Below are 19,610 nucleotides of genomic sequence, written 5' to 3' on the forward strand. Positions count from 1 at the left end.
GGAGCTGAAGCGGTGTTGAAACACTTGAGGGCAATGAAAGTTACCTATGCCTCAATACGAAAGTACGGCGCGAAAACAAAGGAAAAAAGTCGCGCACGCTGTCAACCACCACAGAAAAAAAGCAAGGAAACGGAAAAAGTCGATCTTAGCTTGTAATGGACCCGAACAACTCTGACACATCTTGCTGACATAGATTGCGAAATGGTCAAAACTGTAGCCATTGATGACAATAGGGTGCATCATTGCAATTTTAGGCAACTTCAGTTGCAGTATTAGATTGTAACGCGAGGGTTGACTGCAGGTTGCAAAAAGAAAATGTGTTATAATCGACTAAATACAGTAACATTCGTATTTGTATTTAACTATTTAAATTCAATTTAAGAAATGCATGATATTTGTTCACCTGCTCTATTGTTTTGATTGTTCAGCATACTTGATCATGACAGCATCATGTGACGTTTTCATACTGCCTAGAGATAAATGAACTCATGTTGCTCATGGCAATTTGCTGAAGCACTGATTGAAATTTTGAAAAACTAGGGAAATTTTGATGCATCAGTTTGGTAGGCGCCCTGACTATAGACCACAATTTTCCAACCTTCTCAGGGTGGCGCCATTTGCCCGGGATTGGTGTGGAGCTGTGCAGGCATTTCCCGGGGCACAGCGGGAGCAGCCACGGCCCCAGCCACATGCCACCAGCCGCATTGGACTGCGTATCGTGTGGCAGATTCGGACCCCTAATCTGATTTGAAAATTGGTAAGTTAATATTCAACAGTTTGCAACCCACAGTTTAGAGTGCAGTAGAAAGTTGGCTAAAGGCGAGTGAAAGCTAGTTGCATGCGAGGATTGCGTATGCTGTACACAGGCTGCAAATGGACCATGCTGTGCGTGGTTCTCACCGAAATCGCGGTTTGTGGAGCTATATTTCTCTGTGCCACACTTTTTCCAGTCAATTGCTGCACCCGACTCCTATACCCTACGAATTAGCTGTGCGTCTCACCGTCCCCGCAGAGCTGAGCTGAAGCACTAGAAAAGGGTTGATTTTTGTTTGTTTCTCGTCTATAAAATGAACACTGCTAACCTGTAGGGAACAGAAATTAGCGATAGATAATGGGATTGGAATCAATAACTGGGCTCTAAAAACAGCGTACGACAGCGCGTATTGTTGCGAAGGTGCTACATTCAAATATGTTCAATTGGGCGTGATAATCTATTTGCGGAAGCACTCAGGGACCCCCAAAATCTTAGTTATGGTTTTTAATGCATAACGATCTTGTGTTTGTTATTTTTTTATGTACTCAACAACTGTGCAGTGACGCTCAAACAAGCAGCCTTTGCACATTTTCACCCAAGGCATGCCGACCTGCATGCTGGAGGAAAAAAAAAAGTCTGAAAAATGTGGGTACAGCTGTTATATTCAAGAGGACTGCCGTGACAAAATATACCACTCAGAGGCCATGAATCTGATAAGACAACATGCGACACGGTGCATTTGCAGCCTGTGCACAGCATGGGCAAACCTGCCGTGCAGTTAGTTCTCGCTCACCATGAGTGCGCTCTCTAGTGCACTGTTAAACTGTAGGGCGCTGACTAGTTGAATGAAATTGTACTTGCCAAAACCTTGGTGCTGAGATAAATCGTCTGGAATGCAATTGAGTAAGCACTGTTTGATGGTAATGGCGCTATCTAACCTCATCGGTGCTTTATTTTTAGAAAGTTCATAGCATTATCAAAAACCGTGAAAGATGCTGCTTCTCGCACAAGTTCACGATGTGCGCTCTGAAATTGAGTCTGCGCTTAAAAACTTCCTTACTTGGGGGCAGCTGGATGAAACAAATTATAATCATACAAAGAACTAAATATTGCCAATGTAAATTCAACAGAAATTCGTCTTTATTGTCTTTTAAGCAGCATTTATTTATGCTTCCTCAGAAACTTCACTGCAGCAACCAAGCACAAGTTCAGAAGTTCTTGTACTGTATAGACAAGGCTTGCTCAGTTTTTTTAGTATCCTGTGCAAGTTTCTAACCTCTGTTGTTGGCTAGAAGCTTACTGTGTGAATAACCGTGGAAAGGAACAAGCTGACAATGTTCCTGTCAGTGCTGCGGCACTAGCTCAAGAGGCTGCGGCTTTTTTGCCATTCACTATGCCGATGTGGAAAAAGCCATTTCTCCTGGCAGGCCCCTGGAGACAGGGGTGCCTGAAGTAATGAATCAGTGCTTAGGTAGATAACGTTAAGCAATTATCACAATACAGACCTCAGTCAAGAGCTTCTAAGATGTCGACGTAGGTATCGGTTTGTAAAGGTCCAGTTAAGATAGTAGGAAATTGTAGTGCATTTTCTTGCACGAATGGAAAAAAGTATTTTTAGATGTGATGACATTTCTCAGAAGATTTTGCTCTAGGAGCTTGTAGGCCTTTTGCTTGCACACGGTGGTGCGTGCATGCTTCCCAGCTTTGGGCTAGTGCATCGGCCGCCGCTATCCTGTGAGCACGCAGCAAAGACGTGAATATTGCGGACTTTTTTTTCCCCAATGATGCTGAATGAAACACTGCGGCAAATAGTTTGTTCTTCGCAAAACAGTATTTCTGGTAGAGAAGTTCAGAATGCAGCCTGGCTGTAATTTTAGAGCAGTCGTAGTTATTAAGAAAGAAGCCGTGGCTTTCTACAGTGCTGTGAACCTCTTATAAATAAGTCATCAGTGAGCTTAGAAAGTGCTGTACGGCTAAACAGTGAGTAGTCAAATGCATTCACGCATTTTTTTTTCGCAGAAAATATAGTTTTTCTACCTCTAGTTGTAAGACAACGGCTGGTGGCTTTAGTGAGCAACTACTGATGCCCCCTTCTCACCCTCCCCTACACACACATGCGCACCTTTTTTGGCATCTTTCTTTGTCAACTACGACTGCACACTGCAATTTCTGTGGCTGCAAAGCTCGTGCGAGCGTACTGAGTTTGTCCCCTGCCATTTCCATGGCCTCAACAATATTGGGGCAGCAGAGTTTTACAATCTAGGCAACTGACCATTCATAGCCGTAGTGCAAAAAAATTGGGCCTGTTTGTTTCTTATTGCGTGTGCTTTTTTTTTCGAGGTTCACCACTGCAAGGACACCTATGCGCAGAGTTTTGCGGCGTGTGCTTCTTGAAATATCCTCACTTTATTACACAAGACTAAAGAGGAAATGCGGTACTATGCCGTAATTGAGACAACTGAAATAAAGCCAACGGTATGTAGGCTGTAAAAAGTGCAATAATATAAGTACGAGGTCCAGGTTTTGTATTTTCATGATAGAAGCATTCCTTTCCCGTCATTCGCACAAACATTTTTACTCAGTGGCTGCTATGAGGCTTTTTGATCTTAGTGATTATTCGAATAAATGCTAATGTACTGCAGCACGGCTGAGATGCACTGCTTTAATTTGATAAAGTTACAGGTGGGGAAATGTAGTATGATGCTTAATAATGACAGAACTGTATCAATAAGTGTTCTCAAAATATACATTTCATGGGCTTTGTTTTTCCAAATGAGAGATTGAAATGGCCTATTTTAACACACACTTTAGTTGGTTATGTAATGAGCAAAACTCGCCTGCTAGTTTCCCTCAGTGGACTGGGACACTTATACCCTAGTTACACTGGCACAGTTACCCTGCTAACCATGGTTAACGCAAACTGAGCTTGGCCACCTCAGTTCGGTTACGCTAACCGCAGTTGCCGCTGCCGCAGTGTTCAAAAATCGCACAAGTCAGTTTGCACACAAGTGGCGGCGCATCAGCTTAGGCGAAAAAAATCACCTGGCGTTCGCAGAAGACGAAGGCCTCAAATAGCGGGAGCCCCCGAAGCTGCCCCCAAGAGGAGCTTGTGCTCTTTGCGTCGCTCTCGCAGTCGGCACGACCACGCATGAGCAGCAGCTCGTTTCCCGGTCCACCCGATCAACTATGAGAAAAGCCTAAATTTGTAAATTCCGCTGATCGTTTGCCAAAAAAAAATAGACAAAGCAGGCAATCATGAAGCGTTTTCAGCACTCTGAAACGATCCGTGCGCACGTCGGCCGTTCCTGCAAACATGCCGGCGCGTCTGTCCGCAGGGCACTGAAAGCGGCTCGAACCAGCCCAGACCATGGCAGCAACAGCTTGTCGCCCCTCTTCGAAATCAATCTGATCGCGGAAAAGAAGTTCCACATGCGGCAAAGTGGATATTATAAAGGTTAAAAATTGTGCTATGTATTGTAATTCGCAGTTGTAGAGATAGCGCCGGTCAAATATCGACCGCGATACTAAGTTCCCAACACCAAACCGACCCGAGAACAAGCCGGTCGCCAGCTGCTGGGGAAGCCCCTTTTTCGGCGTGCGCGAGTGCGTCGCGTTTGGGTCTGAAGCAACTGTTTAACGATATTTTTTGTCTACACTGCTTCGCCTTTGGTTTTTATCGTGAGGTTAAAAGTTTGTTACTTTATTTTTGTTACGCTCACAACCAAGTGACCGCTGTCGACACACTTGGAATTTCGCATGTAACAGCCAAAACCGCAGTTTGCGATAACCGCAGTTAAAATTTAGTAACCACCGTTAAACGTAACTACAGTTACTTCCGCCATGTAACTAGGGTATTAATCTCAATTAAGGTATGGTGTGGGGACAACCAGAATATTTGAATATTAAAACAGTTGTGTTGACTTTTTGCCAGAACTTCTAGGGCTCCATGTCAAAATTAACAATATTTTCTAATGATAGCATGAAGGACAAACAGCTGCAATGCAGTTGCATAAGGAGAGCAGCATAAAATGAAAGAAAGCTGTTGTGCAAATGGTAGGATGTTGCACCATTCTTTGGGTGGCTCTTCAACTGCATGGCAGCTTTTAAAGTTGAAAGAATTTTCAGCAAATCATGTAAATCATGCCTGGCATTCCCTTGGAGCTCCCTGAGGGTTCAGGTGAGCTTCAGTTGCCTGCTTCTACTCAGAGTCAGCACCTAAACCAAGAACGAACACCATGGCTGTATCATTTTGCACTTAAAACACTGATAAGCTCCGCAAGGTTGTTTGATCAGCGGTTCCAAAGATTTGGTTTTATCACAATGGTGTGGAATCTAGTTTGCTGACTGCCCATTTTTTTGCTGCTGCCTTCCAGTGTGTCGCAGGGCCCTTGCCACATTATAGTTTGGGGAATAGTGAAAACTTCAATCTGCCCCTTAAAGGAGTGCTGGCACGAAATTTCAAAGCACAGATGACTACATAAAAAGCTTTCTTTTTAAATAGAGATACCCCTCAGGAAGGTTAACCTTTAAGTGTTCGGAAGAACATATTTTAAGTCAATTTTAATATGTGCATGCTCGAAAAAGTTAAGGATGGATTTGCTTTCGACATCGACATCAGTGTGATGCCATGTGTGCCTCTCCCCAAACTGCCTATGTCAGGGCTCCCATGGCGTATCCAAGGTGGCCTACTCTGCCTGATCCTTCTGAGAAAACGCGGATCCTTCAGTGATGGCGCTAGTGTTTTCTATTGAACACAATTGTCGAGAGACATGAGCTACAGCCCAGTCTTTAAAAAAAAGTCTGCTGTCGTCTTGGGTGAAAAGGAAGGAAATGCCCAAAACAGGGAGCACAAAAGACAAAGAAATAAGTAGAAACAACAGCACTTGTTTTTCCTCATTTCTTTGTCTGATGTATCTCGCCCATTTTGCAGTCCCGTCTTTTTCAACTTAGAATCAACTTGTCCTAGCCACAACCCTAGCAAGTCTTCATGGGCCCTTCATTGAAATTACGAAGGGTTTAATGAGTTTGTATGCTTGCGTGATGCATACAAAGGAGAGGTCTTACTTATTTTCATTCACTTCGAATTGAACAAGCAGTGACAGGTTAAAAATTTGCAACTTTTGCTGAATAGCAGGGGTCAGCAAGCTTTTCAGGCGGAGAGCCGGGTTTAATGCAATGGACACGGAGGGGGCCGGAGGGCACATTGGTTGGGAGGGGGGCTTTGCAGGCAAATAAATTTGGGGAGGATGTACAAAACTAGAACAGCAATCCTTATCATGTTTATTTTCAGCACGAATGTCACGAGCTTTCATGCCAGTGTAGGTCAAAACTGCCATGTTGGCCTTCAGGTAGAAAGTTACACAGAAGGGGTCTACCATTGTGCCGGGGGCCACATAATACTGCCCCATGGGCTGCGTGTTGCCAACCCCTGATTTATAGCATTTTCGTATATCGTCTGAACATGAAGCACTAGACAACCTAAGGTTGTCAGTTCTACATGCCTTAATTTGTGGCAGGGATGGGTGGCGTCTATGGAAACTTTCTGGGTGTTGTGAACAACTCAAGGCAAGTTTTCGTGGGAAGATTGACAAGCATGCTCTCATTACGTTGCAACACTTGTGAGAGGGAACCCCTGTGTCAGAGGACCGGTTTACAGTCTAGTGTCCTGGTGCTAACAAATCCCAAAATTTTTGTGGCTGCTGCAAAGATCCTACGAAAGAATTGTTTTTACAATTTAATAACAGTTGTGACCCCGCTCAAGCATTCAAAATGCTTGCCCGGTTTTCTATTCGTTTTGGTTGCTTGTCCATTTTTCATTTTCAAAGTACCGTATATTATGTGTGGTCTTGTTTTTTTTTGCAGTGCCTGGCATGAGCTCCTTACTAATGATCCTGCCACAAACGCTGTGGATGAGAGTGGGTGAAATCTGTGCATCACTGCTGCTAATCTCACAAGGTTTGTGGGATTTCTGCATCTTAAAATCGAGGAAATTGACATGCAGTTTATAAGGCTTTAGACAATACCTGCTGTTAATAGTTACTGGTGGGTTCTTTAGCATAGCCGTGAAGCAGTGTGATTGCGTTGTGTTTTAGGTGATTTCATCCCTTCTTTCAAGCTTAGAAAGACGTGTTTGGTGAGTTGGTGCATCTTAACGATACTTGAACTTGGCGCGAAATATTGACAATCACAGAAAGTAGCTAGTGAAAACAGGCAATGACTAGCAACTAACTTTTAGGCAGCGTAAGAACACATAATTGCAGGCCAAAGTTACGTGGCTCCACTTGCATGCAAAAAAATTGTGATAAGGAAAGTTCACAGCCTAATAAATACGCTCTTTCATATGAATACCCGTCGAAATGTCACTGACGCAATCGCATCTGTTCTTTCCTATGTGGTAAGCTTCCTGTATCTCCCTTCCTCATGTATCACTGTACCTGGACAATTTTCACTTGCTTTTTAAGAGCGTCATGCATGCGCTTGCAGAGCTATGGATGGGGTTATGCCCACTTGTGCAGTTCTCAACTGAGAGGGTATGTTCGTGTTCACGTAATCTCACGTTCACACACCTTCCAGTGTGCCCAATGCAGACCTTTTCACATGAAAGAGGTATCTCATAAGCAATGTCCCTACACAGAAACTTGCGTAGGCATTGGTAGGCTTTTTCTCGCACCCTTGCCTATCAAAGGGACCCGTAGCACTTTCCCTCGACTACTCGGAATGTATTTTGGGGTAAAGTCTATTGTCCCAGCAATCACCTCCCACAAGACTTATGAAAATATGTTCGCTATGATGTAAGGTACGTGCGATGCGCAGATCACACACAATCATTCCCTCAACTCATTGCGCAGGGTGCTCTTTAAACCCTTAATTAAGGCGACGCCCCAATTGTTTATATAAGACATTTTGCAGGAAAGTGGAATCTTTCTATCACTCATGATTAAAATTCAATCGCTAGTCTGTCAAATCTCATTTTGTCTGCATCCTTTTTTTGTGTGTGGGTTTGTCCCTCGTGAATTTCTCGAGCACATTTCTTTCAGGTACTTTTTGGGCACTACATCTGTTCTTGGTGTCAGGCAGAGATAGATGCAAAAAAAATTGCCAGGATCCGTGTAGAAATAAAAAAGTTGTTGAATTTTAAATTTAAAAATACAAGCAAATAGAGCAGTGCCCTCTTCTCGAAAACTGGAAATCTGCTGCTCACTTTCTCACTGACCCCGATGTCATTGGCGGGACAAATGAGGGCAGCAAAAAATACATCCTGCAAGTTTTAAGCCCATGGTGGCCTGACCTGGGAAGCTCCTTTCCGCGCTTCTTGACGCTGTCGTTCGGTGGTACCGTGCCGGAAAGTAGGAGAGGACAAGCAGCCACACGAGACCAGCAAAGTGACGTGCCTGCCGCTGCGTCGATGGGTGTTGCTATGCCTCTTTGTCTGAACTCTGTACCATCTTTACCTCTCTTTAATTTAGTGTGAAGCCATGTTCAGCGCTGCCTTGCTATTGAGGTTTCATGTGAACGTCACTTGTGGGTTCAAAGAAAGGTTAAAGAAACAGCTGCATATTCTGGTAAAAAAAAACTTATAGAACGCTCACAAGCTGTGAGGCTTGCAAAAATTAAGCACAGAGCTATATAGTCAACAAATATTACCAGGTGTGTCTGTTTCCTGTTAAGTTTGAGAAATTCTGGCAGTGAGAATGCTTGTGTCTCACACACCAATCTTGCAGACAACCCCCATCTTGCTAATACTAGAAGCAATGTAGCTAGAGCTTCCATATTTACCTCATGACAAGTATCACGCGATCGCAATCTCTCCGACGCAAGCAAAGGTAGCGAAGCACAGAATGTGCCACACAGAATTATATCTGTCTCCAAGGGATAATAGCTTGCTAACAAAAACAGTTTGGTTCAATTTGTCTCAAGGCAGCCAATCACCGCTAGAGAAAAAAAATGTTGCTGTTTTTCAGTGAACGAAACAGCCTTTCCCAGTGCTAAAACATGTTCCCAGACATAGAGACGGACTGATAATCTGGCAGCTGCCGTCCACTTTTGCTATGCTCCCTGACCACGCCTCCTGTACCATCGATGCCAATATGCCATGAATAGACATCAGCATACGGCACGCGAATGAACGAGTTCGCGTGTATTTCGGCGACGCGCGCTGACGCCAGGCGATGTCAACAGTAGTGCATCGTAACACGCCATGGAAAGGCACACGTGCTCGAAGCGGAGCCATAGTGCGGCTCTCTGTTACTGTCTCTATAGATTTTTGTATTCTTTGAGCCCACGGTTAAGCTTTTATGCTTACTGTAAAGAAAACAAGTAGTAAGGCAACATTTAGGCTCGTTTGGTCAAAATAATGGCATATACACACTTTCAAGCTGAGCCAACTGTAGGGCGGCCGCTCTTTGTTGTCATATCCGGAGGCCTCAAGTGTGACGTTGCCAGTACTGCATGTGCTTGTACTTTTAGACTAAAAAATAGAATAACTTTCTCACATCTGCGCCGCTTTGATCATTCTTTTGCGCATGTAGAATTTTTTTATTTCATAGAATGTGGACTTCAAAAACATTATGAACAAAATTGAGGCGTGGCTTTGCTATGGCAAACAGCAGTGACCAGTGGAGCTGAGGGGAAGCCTCAGAAAATGGCACACCTTCCTAGTCTACCTCGACAACACCGTAGTATTTGCCCGGAACTGCGACGAGCAACTTAAACATGAGCGCGGCCCGACGAAGCGCGTTCCGAGAAGGAAACGAATGTCCCGGGGTTTTTCATCACGGCGGACTCGCCATCGAAGTAGTCTGCTGCGGGAAACAAGGTGCAGACCCGCTAAAACGATCTGGAGGCGAGAAAAGGCGTGGCTTTGCTGTCGCAAACAGCCTCGCGAAACTTATGCGCGGAACGGTGATGTCATTGCTAACATCATACCATGTGCGCTCGGCAAGGCTAAACATTTTGCACGAGGACCCTTGTACGTGCACCGGTCCTCGTCTCCACTCTCCTCCCTCTTCCCCCTCGCAAACTCGGCTGCCGGGCTGTGTGCTGTAGCGCCCTGCTAACATCCCTCCGAGGAGCGCAAGCTTGACAGCTCTGCTGTTAAAAAGAAAAGGCCAGAGCTCTGTGCCGTGCAATAACCAAGAGGCAGCAGAACTGATTGTGTTATCTACAACAACAAATTGTTTGCTTTCTCATGTGCTTACGTTAAAGGTATGCTTTTGCGTCATATATTCAGCCTCGATGCATTCAACTTGCAAGTGTATTTCAAATTTCCTTTCTCCTGTTAGGCCCAGTACTTCTGCCACATGGGTGGCTACGACTTCAAGGCGGCTGCCCGCACGGTGTTGGACATGGTGATTGGGCAGCCAGTGGCATTGTCCTGCAGCTGGGCAGGGTCCAAGGGGGCGAAAGAGGCCTTCTGCGAGCTAGACAACATTGTCTCTTATTCTTGGTAAGCTGCCCTGATTTTATTTTATGCACGAGGAATTCATTATATTATTTCCAGGGGCTACTTTATTTCAGTGTATTTGTTCGACCATTAGAGCTTATTTTTAATGTTCTTGTTTACAGGAATGAATACGGATACTGTTTGGTAATGCGTAATAAATGCTGGCTCTCTGGAATAGTTGTACGTTATGAAAACTAGAGGCATTGCATTAAGCAAGCTTGTAATACTTTTTTTTTTTCACCTGCCGCAGTGGCTTAGTGGCTAAGGCGTTAAGCTGCTGTGCTGAAGGTCACGGGTTCGATCCCAGCAGCGGCGGCCGTTTTTCTGACGAAGGCGAAAAACAAAGACGCCTGTGTGTTGAGATTTCGGCACGTGAAAGATCCCCAGGTGGTCAAAATTAATCCGGAGCCCTCTGCTACGGCGCACCTCATAACCTGCGTAGTTTCGGCGTGTTAAACCTCATAATCAATCAATCAATTGAATTTTTTTTTCAGGAAGGGCATTGCTAAGCCTGTGGATATTTTTACAGTGTAGTATATTACTTATTTGTCTGTTCAATTTTCTTTCAGTGTCAATACAGCCCAGGTACCCCGACGCAAACAAGGTCTCTGTGGCAGCTGTTATTAAGAAATGGCTATACTCCGCCGGTGACCGGGATGGCGGCCACACAAAGCGGAAGACACTGGACAGTATGAACTGAGCAAAATAACGAACCGGAAGACACTGGACAGCATGAACTGAGAAAAATAAATCAAGTCAAAAAACCTAATCACCACAGGCTTTGTAAATCACTACATTTGTCCCTGAAAAGGGGCAAACAGTGCTCTTTAAAAGGGCACAAATGCTTATGCATGCAGTATGAACTTACAGCATGTCCCGTTTTTAGGAACCCATGTGCGCAATTCGAACTGAAAGCTGCTGGGGTTGAACAGCCACGATGTAGATGGCAGAATGTGTACTATGGTTGAACGGCTAGTATATACCTAAAGTTGAACAGCCAGGCACCAGAATATGTTCAAGAGCCGCTCACCAGGAAAAGCTGACTGGCCGTACTTCGGCAAAAGCTTATGGGTCATTGATTAGACCCATTTCAACGGCCGACCATCGGCATAAGGTCAACAGCTGACCTCCTGCAAAGGTTCATCAGCCAGCCTCCGGCAAAAGTTAATGGCTGATCTGCGGCAAAGCTGTACGGCCGGAGACCGTTGTGGACCGCTCTGCAATGAATTGGTAAAAGGAGAGTGGCCATTGGGTGTACAGCAGTTAACTTTAAACACGCGGCAGAGGCCCACCTTTGAGTGCGCGCTTTACACTTTGACTGGAGAAAGGCCGGGCAGAAATTACCCGGCTGAAGTTCTTCGGCTGATTTTAAGCCGTACAGGCTTGTGCTGCTTGGGACACTATCGCAATAACGCTATATCATGACTGCATCATAAACTAACCTCGTTATGCCAGCCCTGTGAAATGGGTGGTGCGGGGTACTTTTAAGTAAAATCTCTGAACTTCACCGTATGCTAAGACCATAAAATTAAAACTGCAATTTTGCTGCGCTGCCATGGACGCAAATTTGGGTGCCGTCTTTGAGTGCTGTCATAGCTGAACCAAAGTTCTGAGTTTGTAGTTCGCCAGCCACAGAACAAACTTTACTTTTGATATTTTCTGATAAGAAAATTTTAAAATTGAACACAATTTTCATCTGTATTGGGTGCATCAGAAAAAAAAGTGTTTTTTGGGCGAGTTGTTCAACAGTTCCTGCCTCGACGCTCGGAGGTTAAGTATTTTCCGTTTCTATCGATATAGTGTTTTTGGTTATCATTAGAGGGCAGGCTTTTAGACCATAAAATTCGTGTTTAGGCACCAAAAAATACCCAGGAAATATACTTTTAGTCCTCCAACGGTGTAAATATTGGAAGTATATATGTTCTTCTCAGTGCAAAGAACCTGAAATAAAAACGAGGGTTGCCTTTATCTACGAGAGTCCGAAAAATATTATCTGTGAGGGCACAAAGCGACTACAGTTCATCATAGCCGGTTAATTATTCCATTAAAGTTATGCACCAATGGGGATACATTCGATTTTTTTCTCAAGCGGATAGCTTATATTCATATTCAAATGTTCCTTTCGCGTGCTCCAACGACGCGAATAGTGACGCAGGCATGAAAACAATATTTCAGAGCTGATTATCATGAATAAAATCCCGCTGCTTTAGCTTGCGTCGAGCAAACTTTTTTTTCAACACAACATCATCATAAGCAATAGCCTACTGAGGCCCACTCGAGGACGGAGGCTTCTCCCATTAACTTCCGGTAGCTCCTATCCTGCGGTGCTCGATTCCACCATTGGCTACCGAATTCCCGTATTTCATTAGTTCATCGTTTTATTTGCCTTGCCCTTCTTCCAGGCCCATCTATTTGTATCCACTCTGTTACTCCAATTGCCTTCTAGTTGTCGGTTGGACTCACTACTTGGCCAGCCCAAGCCCAATCCTTGTTCCGTACTTGAACTATGATATCATCTACTCAATATTGTTTTCGGATCCGGGAAGCTCGGCTCCTGTCCCTAAGTTTAAATCCGATCATTATTCGGTCTATAGCCTGAAAAGCCGATTTAGGTTTGCTTTCCAGTTGATTAGTAAGGCGCCAAGATTCAGGTCCGTATATAATCACAGGCAGCTTGCACTAGTATTTTTTTCTGTTAAGGGATATAGGTAGTGCACTTTTCATTATGTGGGAGTGGTTGCGTTGTGTTCCCTAGCCCATACCTATTCTGCGGCGGTTTGGCCTCTCGTGGTTGGTGTAAGCACTAATACCGGTCAAAGGCACTTTATTAGTGCTTGGTATAGCGCTCTATTTCTTAATTTTCTATGTTGAAGAGGGCGCTTTCGGAATGCTAATTACTTTTTTCTTTAAATTTATTTATATTTAAATATATAGCCAAAGCAATGGTTTCTGATTCTTGTTCCTCCTGCATATTTGGCAGGTGTTGTAGCAGTGTACCACAGCAATACCATGTCATTTAGAAATCTCAGTTGAGTGGGGTATTCTCTATTTATCCTTATACCTGTGTTTTCCTAGTCAAGCTTTTTGAATACCGAGTCCAGATATTCTGTAAACAGCTTTGTCGCGGTGTTGCCCCCCCCCCCCCCCCGGGTCTTACTTCCTTTCGGTTCGGGAATATATTGCTTTGTTTTTGAATTGTTATCCTGCCAGTGGATCCCTTATACATGTGGTTTAAGGATATTAGGTTAGTGTTTTATATTCCCTCGTCTCCTATTGCGTTTAACGCGGCTGCGGTTTCTACTAATTCAAATGCTTTCTCGCAGTCTATAAATACAATGTATGGGGGTTTGGTGTGCTCTGCGAATTTATCTATAAGTTAATTGACAACACGGATGTGATTCATAGTTGAGTATCCTTTGGTAAACATAGCTGATATCTGTGTGGTTTGGAATCTAAGCTTCTCCAATGCCAAGTAAAGCTGTAGACTGGGCTAGTTGGTAATTCATAGTGAACAAATGTAGTGCAGCAGAAACACATGGCGCTCGTGTGTGTTTATTCTTTCCGTGAGCGCTCGTCAGTGTGTCATTCTTTCCATCCCGTGTGTTTCTCTGTATTACATTTGTTCACTATTCTCCAATGCGGTTGACTATACCTTGGTACACAGCTTCTAAAGAACTCAGAGTAGCCTGATGATTCCGTAGTTTTTAAAGTCGTTGGTATCTAAACTTATGCGAATAAGAGCAATATTGCCATTTTCCCAGGCAATGAGTATTTTTTCGGTCCTTGAATATTCCGGACATATTGTCGCCACCTTTTCTAATGCTACATCTCCTATCTCCTTCAAAATATCCATGTGTGTGCCGTTGTCGCCTTATACTTTGATTGTTTTCATGTCCTAGAAAGCATTTTCTACTACCTTTTGGTAACTAGTACGACATCGCAAGTTAAGCTTGAACGCAAAGTTGTAACGTCGCGGGCAGACAGTCTGGTGTAGAATCGTTCTGCTACGAGTAGTATGTCGTCCATGCTACTCTTACTCTTAATGTTAATGTTAATGTTACTACTGTTAATGTTACTCTTCTCGGTTTTAAGTGACCACATTCTGCCTTAGCAAATGGTGGGCCTGCTCTTAGTTGCTCTCAAACTTTCTCCTACTTGCAGCGTTTTGTTCATCACCACCATGGTGTATGCTCAAATTTCGTTTGACTTGCTTCTGTTAATCAATTCAAACAGCTTTGGTAACTCAATATGATTTACCGCACTGGACACCATCATGTTCTTTTGTTTCGCAATTAGTAAAGACCCTAGTATTTCTTGGCCTACTTAAATGTAGAAATTTTGGTCTGTCTGTCTGTCTGTCTGTCTGTCTGTCTGTCTGTCTGTCTGTCTCTGACTTGATTCAGACACCGGGAAAAAGTGAAACAAAAGCTTTGGAACAGCCTTACATGCAAACAGCGAAATAAAAAGATATAATAACGGGGACAATGTTAATACCTGTCGATATCGCTTAAAAAGAACAAGACATTACCCGTATATAACGCCGAAAATCAATACATAAGTGATATTTGCAGTGTTTCTAATGGGTGCTCGGTTTTAGCAATAGCCCAAAGTAAAACATCAACTGCAGAAAAATGCGTTCACTCGGTCGCCTGCTGTCTCAAGCGCTGATACAGCTCCTGGTGGTGTTTTAAGAAATCAAAGGGCAACTGTAACGAATGGTTCCGCTAAATAGGAGCCACGTTCCGCTTGGACCGCTCCTGGAAAACTGCAACGGGGTTCTTTAAGCTTTGAAATAGGCTGTCTCGATTCATGCGCGTCTCCGCCGTACAGCAGCGCTTGCATCGAGGCACCCGACCCGGAGCAGTGGAACACGGTAAATTTAAATTCAGTTGAGCAAAGCTCTATCATGTATTTTTGAGAGGAACTAGACAGGACAGGAACAGTGTGCGAGGTGATCGAGAAAGAGAAGGGAGGTTTTTACCTGGCAGGGGCGCCAGTCGACTATCTTCTTCGACTTTCGCAATGAAAAGAGCAAATATGCGGCCAATTTTTCCTTCGTTCCTTAGTCAGTTTTGCAGTTTCTTTCTTAGGTCCTGCTTCTCCAAACCTGCTGCATATTCCGTGATTGCCGTTGTTGGGTTTATCATTTATCCTGTCAAAACTTCCCCCGTTCTCCTCGCTTAGAAGCGAGTATTTGATTTGGAGAGGTATTTTAAACTCCCAGGACCTGGCTATCCCTCGCTCCCATGCTGTGTTGCCTACATTTCACGACTGTGGTTCTTTCTCGTTTGAGTTTAAGGCCTACGTTGTATCCAATCATCCTATGATCGTTGCTCCGACACTTCCTTAATAACTCTATGTCCTGCACATTACCGGACCTGTCAATTTAAATGAAGTCAATTTTGTGTTTTGTCGCACCATCAGACTGTTTCCGTGTCCATTTCCTGTTGTTTCGATTTTAGGAGAAGCATTTCATCAATCGCAGGTTATTTCTCCCGGCAAATACCACAAGTTTGTCTCCTCGATGGTTGCGATAGTCTACTCCAAAGTTTCCCACTCATATTTCTGCCATTTGCTCCTTACCTCTTTTTGCGTTGAAGCCACGCACCACCATTTTGAACTGTGTTGTTCACTTCTTGGATTCTCAACACGCGTCAGGGTAGCAAATGTCTACGGCTTTATCGTCGTACGTAGTTGTCGACGCATAGGCTGTCCATTGTTGAAGCTCTCACACCTATGTAGCTTCATCATAAAGTCTGCGTCTTCTTCGTAAATTCTGAAGAATTCTTTTGCGTTACCTGCTAATTATTTAGGATTACGAAGTCTTCCCCATGTTCTTTGTTTGATGGAGTGTGCGTACCCCAAAATATGCCTGTTAGTCAGCTCCATAAAGCCCTCTCCTTCTCTTCGAACTTCGGAACCCCTTATGATATCCGATTTAATGTGTGAGACCTCTTATGGTGGTACAGCTAAGCTTCCATCGCTAGACATGGCTCGTGCAGAGAAGGTTGCCACGGTCAGGTTGAAATAGTGGCTTTTTCAGATAAAGAGATTCTTAGCACCGTGTGCTGTTGGCCTGAGCGCCGCCATTGTCGGGTGCTCTACAGCTGCTGGGGACGTAGGCCGAAATTTGATTTGGCCAACTATAGGAGGTGTCCTCAAACTGCTACACCACAGTCACTAGATCCTTTTGCTGCGAGGGAATGCTGTTTGTGCACCAAAGAGCCTTAGCAGTATGGTTAGACCTATCTGGTTTATTATATGAGGTATCCGCTACGATCCGCACATCGGGAGCAGGCAGCTCTTCATACCAGCGTTGATTGGGCTCAGGCTTTAAGAAATGTGGGGCGTAATTTGTTTCTTCAACAGGTTTTCAATTCCTACGGTCGTGGTTTGATTTTGTTTGCCGGCGGGGCGGCATCAGATGCCCTGTTCACTCCTGGAGGAAAGCAAAATAAAACTAATCGCAAACTCTCTCCGCGCTGGATGAGGTTGAAAGGTGGTTGCATCCTTTTTGCGGGAGGTAATAAAACAGCTAAGCAACAATCAGTCCTGTTACAAAAAACATGCAGAAAGAACCACGTCGGAGCAGGTCGGGGATGTCGCAATGCACAGAAAGCTGTCACCTAAGAACCGTCTCCAAGCGGGGGACCCCACAAAATGTAGAAACGGTACAATAAGGAGGGGTCGTGGAAGACGTTTCACTTTTAATCCTGGGGACCGTTCGTTTCTTCAGGGTTTCAGTCAAACTTTAGCAGTGGAAGCATTGCTCAGAGGCTCCACGGCATAATTGCGCTGTGCGCAATTTATAGAGAAGTTTTGCAACACCTTGCATATGCCTCGAGGTAGTGCCTGCCGCCACATATGAAGTTACGGACGCTGTGATTCAAGCAAGAAAACTGGCCCGGATAACGAGCATTTTGGCACGACCATTTGTCCAGCGACGATAGCCATCAGTGCCCTGGGTAATTCGTACTTCGATGACCACACGTCATGTACTGCGATAACAGACGGCAACCGCAATGACCCCTGCTCTATATCGACATTTACCGTGCGTGTGCATTTGAAATGGTGCTGCGCCACAGTGACGTGAGGTTTGTCATGGCAGGACACCCTTGCCGGGGTTGCTGTACAGATTCGTTTCCAACGAATAAAGATTAGCGAAAGCAAGAAACTAACCTGGATGGACTTTCCATTTGTCTCCTCAGGCTCAAGATATGTTTGTCTATTTGTGTGCAGTCCAAAGTATATAACGAGCTACTTTTTGAACAATTTCTTATAACTTCCCAATAAGCATTTCTTTATCCAGGTCAATAAATTTCCTTTCACGACCCTACTTAGTTTTAGTGACAGATTTATATAATACACCAAGCAGTGCGCAGGACAAAATTAGCTTAATATATTGACCAATTGATTCTGGCTCAATTTTGTAGCGATGCTCGAGTTTTCTTGTAGGAAGATGGTCCTTGTTTCCTCTTAGCAGGTAGGAGGGTTTGTAATTATATGGCTTAAAAGTAAAAACCTATAGCAAGGATCCGCCACGGTATCCGCTGGAGACGTCGTGGCCTCCGACTCCTTCCAGCTCGTGAAGCGTAATGCAGTACTTCCAGTGTAGGGACACAAAGAAACAGCGTCCGAACTGTAGCAGTGAGTACAGCAATGCTTTTTAACAGAAATACTATCCTTCTCCGAAAGAGCAAGGTAACCCTCATTGGGAGGCCATAGTGGGACTTCGGTTCACCGTTCTATAACAAGCATAGCCGCTGGTATACCCCAAATCTTGTTGAGAGTTTTCTATGCTGTTTCCGAGGGCGCCTCACAACTCATCTATGAATACCTTCACCCCCTCCTCGTGAGACTCCGGGGAGTCCCGCGTGAATGGTACGGCTAAGCTGGTTTTTGAGGTTGTTACCTTATGCTTGAAAACAGAATTGTATATGAGACAAGCATTTAAACTCTTTTGAAGTGTTACCCAATTTCTTTACTTCTTAGAGTGCAGAGATCCATACAAAGACCGAAGAAAGACAAAAGAGGGTGGTGTGGGTGTGAGAGCTAATGCGATGCTCTGCTGACCAGTGCGTGGTTCTGAGACTGTTCGTCACCGCCAATTCTGGCGTGTATGCAGTGCTTCTCTATAGTGCATAAGAGAACTAGAGGTAAGACACAGCGCGCAGGGGTATCGCGTTTCCACACGCAGAAAGCCGGCGCCACATGTCCCTTCCCAAACGACTACTTGCATCGCGTGTGATTCAAGTTCTTCCAGGAATAGCTTTACCTATTTCATTTCTTTTTGATTTAAGACAGTGGGATGAACGTAGGATTACTGTTAATGTCACAAGATAAGCCCTATAATGCTCAGCAATTTTTGGCTACTTTGAGGTGCATTTTTCTCCCCATCTTCTAAAGTTATCTGCATAATAAAGGCCCTATTTTTTTTCAAATTTTAAGCTGTTTTATTTGTACCGGTAATATTTAAATCACACCAAGGTAATTCAAATATTTTTCCGCCATTACATATATTTTGACTTAACTGACATATAGCAAATTTTAAAACAAAAAAAAAACGTTACGTGCATATTTTCAATTAGGGCACAGTAGACGTGGCAACTTATACACATGAGAGAAAAAAAAAAGAATCAGTTGGTTATCCCGAAAGCATAAAAATAATGGTGCAAACATAATAAAAACACTGGTTTGAGTATATGACGTTAAAGAAAGAAAAGGGTTGAAAAACTATACTTTTTTTGCAACAAACACAACTAGAGTCATTCAATACGTAAGCACTACTGTCGTAATCACCGTCAACGTCATTTTTTCGCTTTTCAGCTTGTTGGCTGTCCTGCCTTCCCTATTTTGTGAGCAGTTGCTGCTCTGTTCGCAAAGTGTTTTTTCTTGCGGTCAACCTTTTTTGCGCAATTGATGGTGGGTTCGCGCCCAGGGTTCAATCCGACTGATTTCGAAATTTCGGATCATACGATGCTGTCACTGAATGAAAGACCAGCATCGAATGTTGCAATCTTGCAATATTGCGAGTGGAAAGCCCAACACAGATTTTTTTTTAGGGGGGGGGGGGGGGGGGGTGGGGAGGGGGGCTTTTCCAAAGCACAATTCTGGAAAAAACGTGCACAGCGGCTTTTGAATTCCATGGCTGAAAAATCAGCTATGAAATGATTTCAAAGCGATTTCTTAATACCGCTTGTTCCAGATTAGCCTTGTGATATAAATCTGGGACTTTCTGTATAAAAATATTGCAACGAACATGGAGCAGTCCTTGAAACCGAACGTATTCCCTTGATACTTGCTGTCTTGATACTAAATTTTAGAATATCGTTCAACAAAAATATATTGCTGCGCTTATTTAATTGCGGCCGTAACCACATAGCCGGAGTTTGCATTGTTATTTTAATTACACGT

Source organism: Haemaphysalis longicornis, unplaced genomic scaffold, assembly GCF_048455015.1.
Source record: "Haemaphysalis longicornis isolate Haplotype H1 unplaced genomic scaffold, Haemaphysalis longicornis Haplotype H1 scaffold_8, whole genome shotgun sequence".
NCBI lineage: Eukaryota > Metazoa > Arthropoda > Arachnida > Ixodida > Ixodidae > Haemaphysalis > Haemaphysalis longicornis.